General features: G+C 40.0%; 1 pseudogene; it reads right to left on the minus strand.

Moving 5' to 3' along the window:
- Positions 1–5,588: 5,588 nt before the first annotated feature.
- On the minus strand, positions 5,589–6,811 carry LOC127237557 (acidic leucine-rich nuclear phosphoprotein 32 family member B-like; annotated as a pseudogene).
- Positions 6,812–7,049: the final 238 nt, after the last annotated feature.

Raw genomic sequence — 7,049 nt, forward strand, 5'->3', positions numbered from 1 at the left:
GTTTTTCTATTTCCAGCATTCCCTCAGTTTATATTTTCCTTATTGTCTCTATTTCAGTTTTCAAGTCTTGAACTGTTTGATTGTTTCCTTCAATTGTTTGTTTTTTGTTTTTTTTTTTTTTTTCTTGGATTTCCTTAATTTCTTTACGGGATTTATTCATTCCTTGCTTTTTTTTTTTTTTTTTTTTTTTTTGGCTTGGTCATTTCCTCTATTTCTTCCAATTTTTTGTTTGTTTTTTCTTAAATTTCTTTTGGGATTTTCTCATATTGTCTTTGAGGGTCTATCATTTTTATGAAGATATTTTAAGTCGTTCTGCTTCAGCTGTTCAGGTCTAGTTGGTGTGGAGTCCCGAGATTTTGGTTGTGTTATGCTTGTCTTTCTATTATTAGGTGTTTTCTTGTATTGCTGTCTTCCCATTGCTTCTTCCAGTGGGTGCAAGTGGGGTCTCTCTCTCTAAGCTACTACTCTGGTGGGTTTAGTTGGGTCAGGATTTCAATATCTATAGCTCTAGATGGTCCAAGCTCTCTAGGAGGTCTCTCCTCAGGCAGGGGCCTGGCAATTGTGGTCAAAGTTCAGGCAGGTGGGGACTAATGGTGGTCCCATGTGGATAGGTGTGTCCAGTGTGCCCAGAGCAAGTCCAGGAAGCTGCCTGGAGGTGGTGAGACCACTGGACCTGCCCTCTGGTCCAGTGTTCAACCAAAGCAGTGGGCCTGTGGGCTAGTTAGGGCACAGGGTTGGGGGAGGACAGGCTCTGGCGGGGGTGTATCTGAGTACCAAGAGCACTCTCACTAGGGACAGGACACAGGGGGGAGCAAGATTCGGGGCCAACCCAGAGAGTTCCCAGAGAAGGGGGGGATTTGACCTGAACTGGTCCCAGACTCAACTCTGGCAGAGGCCCCTCTTTTATTTCTTATAACTTATTATGGAATTATGATACCAACATGTAACCAATTTCCTTCAAATATTTAATTTTCTTCCTTTTATCAATTCTATGCTTTTGTTGTTCTATGCTTTCTAAATTTAACTATATACTTCCTTCAAAAATATATAACTGATTTTGTGTTTTCCACTGTACTGACCACAGTAATACCTCAAGAAGCTTAGTTAGTGTTAGCTACCAAATAATGATTCTTTTATTCCATTTTTTTTAAGTGGGTGTCATAAGGCAAGTAAAAAATTAAGTTAGGAAGATATTAAGAAAGCAGTAAAATGCAAATGAATAAGTCATATTTGAAAATATGTTTTGAAAAATATTTTCAAGCTTGAGCCAATGTCACCACAAGCAGGGCTGTGATTAGAAAACACTTGGTGCTCTAGTTAGTGAGGTAGGAACTGGTTGGCCACTTCAGAGGCTCTTTAGTGTAAACATCTTTACATTTACTCCTTTGCTGTTGTGAATCTTAGCTAGAATCCCTGTGGTAGGTTTTCATAACAGTCTTGGGAAAGTAAGAGAAGGTCTGCACTTTGACACAGGAAGACAGACAGATACCCTTTGCCAAGTATCTAACTTTGACAAAGCTGGGAATAGAAATCAGGTCCCGTGATTTCCCATCTGGTGTTCTGTCAGCCAGACCACACTGTCTCTCTGGGTTGCCAACCTGGATTAATAACTGTACATGAGGCATAACTTTGGTCTTTTTCTTTGTAGGCTGCTAAGATGAAACTTTTTTCTATTGAGCATGATGGAAGTGTGTGTGTGTGTGTGTGTGTGTGTGTGTGTGTGTGTGTGTGCAAACTTACAGTTATTGATACTTTCATGTTTCCAGTATGTGGAAATATAAGAAGCAGAAAAAAAAATGCCACAACATATACTTCTGATGATTTCAATGCTGGAAGAAGATTAAGACATTTGATAAGATATAGGTTTTAAGTGAAAAACATTTTCATGGATGAGGCTTGAGAATTGGCTAATGAAATCCTTTTACCATATGTGTTTCTCTGCCTATCCTTTACAGCCAGAGCACCTTACCAAAGAAGAGAACTCTGGGAATGTGTAGTCTATAGCTTAATGCTTGTTCTCAGGTTCCTCCCTTTCTTCTAGCCTGATGCACACAAGCATCCCTGTGCACATGAACAGTTCCTGTTCATAATCTGAGAATATGAGAATTTGATTATAAGTCATAAAAATTTTTCTCTTTCATTCAAAGAAAATGAAAATTCAAGATGGATTAAAAGTTTGTATCCTTTTTATTTCTCCATTGCCAAGCCAGAAACCTACTCAGGACTGTAGTACTCTTTCATACAGCACTATTTTAGTTCCTACCTTTTCAAGTCTCCAAGAGATCTCTTTAAGAGCTGATGTCGCACTGAACTACCCTACAGCTACATCAGCTGTATTTTTGCAAGGCATTTTTTCAGCACTTATAACCATGATTGTAAAGTAGAACTAAAAATGCCACAAATCTCAGGGGTGGGACTGGGTTAACTCTCTAAAAATAAACTTCCATTAGTATGATAGCATTTCCTTTACAGTCTTATGTATTAGTTGAAAATCCAGCAAGGTGAAGACATAGACTAGAAGTCACAAGTTCTTACTTAGTAGAATGGAAGGGATGAAGCAGTGTGGGGCAATGGAGAGGCAGGAAATATGGCTCACCCAAGAAAATTGAAGGGTAGAAAATCACCAAGGGTTGGGAAGCAGAAGTGAAAACTCTGTTTGAGAATTTAACACAAAACTGGAAGCAGCAGGTGGCTGAACCTTGTGTCCCTGCTGCTCAACTTCTCAAACATTGTTTGTGCCCACTCAATCTTTCTTTTGAAAGGAAAGATACAGCATTTGTGCTGCTACCAAATAGGAATGTGAGCTAGATGTGACACATGACATACAGAGGGCCAATCTTAAATAATTTTCAGATATGCAAAACTGGGCTGTAGGTTTGGCAGCAAGTCAAATAGAAAAGTATTCTGATTAGATGTGTGTGTGTGTGTGTGTGTGTGTGTGTGTGTGTGTGTGTGTGTGATGGGAGATGTCATCCTGTAAATATGTTTCTCTTATTGGTTAATGAATAAAGCACTGGTGGCAAATAGGAAGGCAAGGTAAGCAGGACTAGGAGACAAGATGTAGTAGGGAGGGGTTGAAATGTAGGACCAGGAGGTCTGGACCCTCTGTCCGGTAAGATAAGACCATGTGAAAACACTTAGATTGATAGAAATTGGTTAATATTTAAGACAGCTAGCCAATAAGAAATGCTAGTACTTGGCCAACAACTTTATAACTAATAGTCTCTGTGTGTTATTTGGGGCTAACGTGGCTCTGGGACCAGGCTGCTGGGAAACTGCTGTGTGTGTGTGTGTGTGTGTGTGTGTGTGTGTGTGTGTGTGTGTGTGTGTTTAATCTTAGGAATGCACAGTTGTGTAATCAAGACTGGAAAGGAGAAAAACAAGAGTGATGCACATGCACATGTGCGCGCACGCACACACACACACACACACACAATTAGGGTAGAGGTTCAATACAGAGCATTAAGGACAGTAAGTTATAAAATTCATAGATAAACACAGAAATGCTGGCAAAATCATAGTCAACATACCAAAAAAAAGAGAGATAATACAGTTATAACTAAAGACAAAAATGGTACACTCAACAGTTCCTTCTATTCAAAGGCTGGTCATTGGAAGTCACAGTCCTTTTGATAAAGTAGAAAATTGTACATGGATTTTCTCACTATGTCTGAGCATTACACCAGATCACCAAAGGTGTAATAAAATCATGCAGTGAGCCCTTTGCAAACACCAGGGTCTGCATAGCAACCCTGGGATGAGGTCAGGAAATATAAGCCAATGCCAAAGTCCTAAAGCACCTGCTCCCTCTCCCTACTTAACTCTTTTTTCTTATACTTGGTCCTTATTCCAGCCACATGGATCTGATCACTGTTCTCTGGGGAGGTGGTGTCCACTCCCTCACTTTGGCACATACACTTCTGTGCAGGTGAACAACTGTCACTTTCTTCCCTCTAATTTCCATTTGTCATAGCTCTATGCATTTTTACAACCATAGTTCAAAATATTTCTTTTTAATCCTTTAGAAATCTCATAGTATAGATTTTCCTTATTCTGTATACAATTTTAAATTCCAGTTACAGAATTTTTAATAAATTTGCATTGCAGCTGGGCAGTGGTGGTGCACACCTTTAACCCCAGCACTTGGGAGGCAGAGGCAGGCAGATCTCTGTGAGTTTGAGGCCAGCCTGGTCTATAGAGTGGGTTCTAGGACAGGCTCCAAAGCAATACAGAGAAACCCTGTCTCAAAAAACCAAAACAATAAAATCAATAAATAAATTTCCATTGCTTCATTAGTAAGAGAGATAATTCTCACAAATTTAGTCCTGGGCACTTACAGTATACAAGATTTGGGGTTGGAGATTTGGTTTATGTAGCGATGTTGATAATGATGATAAAGGTATAATACCTCTCTTTTATTCTTTTTTCTTCATTCTTTCCATCTTTTGTGGGGGTATGGGTAAAGATTTTAAAACATTTATAATTGTTTCTTTTTATCACATATTATATGTGAAGGTCAAGTTGAAATACGTGTTTGTTTTGCAATAGGCACATGTTAACTTGATTCAGATGATAGTTTTATTTTATTCAAACATGAAATGTGTGCTAAACTTAATTGTGCAAACACATGAATGACAGATTGTAGAAGTTAGAATTTCCTTCCAAATTAAAAGTTCTCTAGTATGGTGGTTTGAATGAGAATGGCCCACATAGACTCATATATTTGAAAGCTTAGTCACCATTTAGTGGAACTGTTTGGGCAGGATTAGGAGTTGTGGTTTTGTTGGAGTAGGCATGGCCTTGTAAGTTGAGATGGGCTTTGAGGTTCTGAAAGCCTATGCCAGGCTAAGTGTCTCTCTGTTTGACTGCTGCCTGTGGATCAGGATGTAAAACTCTCAGCTCCTGCTCTAATGCCATGCCTATCTGCTTTCTACCATGATGACCATGGACTAATCCTCTGAAACTATAAGCAAATGTCAGTTAAATCTTTTCTTTTACAAGTGTTGCCTTAGTCATGGTGCATTTTCACAAAAATAGAGCATTAGCATTGACATTTAGTCAATGGAAACACTGGAATGACTTCTAAGCCAGACAATGGATGCAACTACTAGTATTTCAGAAAATTAACAGGAAATATTGCTGAGGCATTAAAAAGAAACCAGTCCAATCTCCTCCAGAGGTTCACCTACATTCAAAAAGATAATGCTGGTAGAGATTATGAGGTCTTCTGCTTGTATCCTCCATGCCTGACGACCCCCCAAATACAAATACACTTAGCCTGTGCCTTCATGCCTCAAGGATTTGATCCAAATGAAAACTCATGAAAATACCACGCCCTTGTGATGTTTTTCCCTCTTGTGGATGTTGTACTGGTTATGGAGTTGATAGTCTTGGGCAACCTGTACATTTCTCCTTGAATATTAAAACCTTTGTATTGATGGACCAGTAATATATGTATTTTTATGGAATAAAGAACATATGTTTCCATTTCTAGTTGTAATAAGCAAATTCTTCAATACTTATTATATTGTCAGTACTTCTTTACCTCCTGACATTAATTCTTAGGTTATTTTTCCCAAATTTTAAAGTTTAATTATTTTTTTCAAAATGTTAAGATTTTATTTACAAAGCTTTTCCTTGTTGTACAGAAAGTAAAAATGTTGTTACAATCGCAGTGTAACTGGCAGTCAGGACGGGCAACTCACCAATCACAGCTGTCACGATACAGCAAGAGTCTTACACGAAAACCTAACAACGTTTACAATTTTGTTGGGGTGCCAGTCCCCAGGCTTGGTGGTGGATTACCAAGGGGCTAAACGGAGGAAGGCGGAATGTCTTGGAAACTATTCTTTCGCTCTTTGAGTGGGGGTGTCCTGGGGCTTGTATCACAGCTACCTTTTTAAAACAGCTACCAAATCCATGAGCAGTCCAACCAATACTCAATAGTTCTGTTTCTTGCAGATTGTTTAGGGTCTTAATCATCTCCTTCATCATCCGTTTCTCTCTTTCAATTTTCACCTTTTCCACTTTCTTCCTCCTCTTCACCCTCATCTTCGTCCTCATCCTCTTCATCTTCATCAACTTCCCCATCATGTCCAAATTCTTCTTCCTCCCCACTGACTTCATCTTCATCATCTTCTCCTTCTACATCTTCGTCTTCATCTTCATCCTCCTCTTCATCATCCTCCTCTTCTTCACCATCCTCATCTTCTTCATCTTCTCTTTCTTCATCCTCTTCCTCTTTGTCCACACCATCCACCTCGCCATCAGTGTCTGGGGCTTCCTCTACACCATCCACCTCCACATCTGAGTCAGGTGCTTCCTGGTCCTCTCGGTCATAGCCATCCAGGTAGGACAGCTGGGGCAGGAGCTTGAAGACACTCTCTCGGTAATCATTCAGATTAGTGACCTCACAGCCAAACATATCCAGACTTTTCAGACAATCCAACTTTCTCAAAGGCTCCAAGGTGCTGATATCTTTCAGCTTATTTCTACTTAGGTTCAGATGTGTGAGGCTTGGAAGTTCTTCTGCTAATCTGTCCAGACCTCCAAAGATTCTATTATCGCTGAGTTCAAGCTTTTACAATTTAAGTAGCTTGGGAAGATCTGAAACTGAAAATAAGCCTACACTTATTAAACTGAGGAACTCTAGGTTCACAAATTCATCTGTTAATCCCTCAATTTTTCCATCATTAGCTTTGCAGTTGTCCAAGACAAGTTCTCGAACAGCTGCCGGGGTCCGGTTCCTCATCTCCAGGTGGATCCTCTTATTCATGTCCATGTTTCCCTCATCCCCCCTCTTCAAACTTAACTTTCCACGGTGGGGGTGGAGAGGGGAGAGGCGACCTGGCCTGCGCGGTGAGGGCCGAGGCCCGTCGGAAGGCGGCGACTGGCGGAGGCCGCCTGGTCCTGAGCAGCGTGCGGTGTGCGGGCGTGCGGGCAAGCAGAGCCCCCGGAGCCAAGTTAAGTTTAATTATTTTTATACATTTAATCATAGTGTTCTAAATCAGACTATTTTTATAATATATATATTATATACGTATATATAT

The sequence above is a fragment of the Phodopus roborovskii genome, unplaced genomic scaffold, assembly GCF_943737965.1.
Source record: "Phodopus roborovskii unplaced genomic scaffold, PHOROB, whole genome shotgun sequence".
NCBI classification, from domain to species: domain Eukaryota; kingdom Metazoa; phylum Chordata; class Mammalia; order Rodentia; family Cricetidae; genus Phodopus; species Phodopus roborovskii.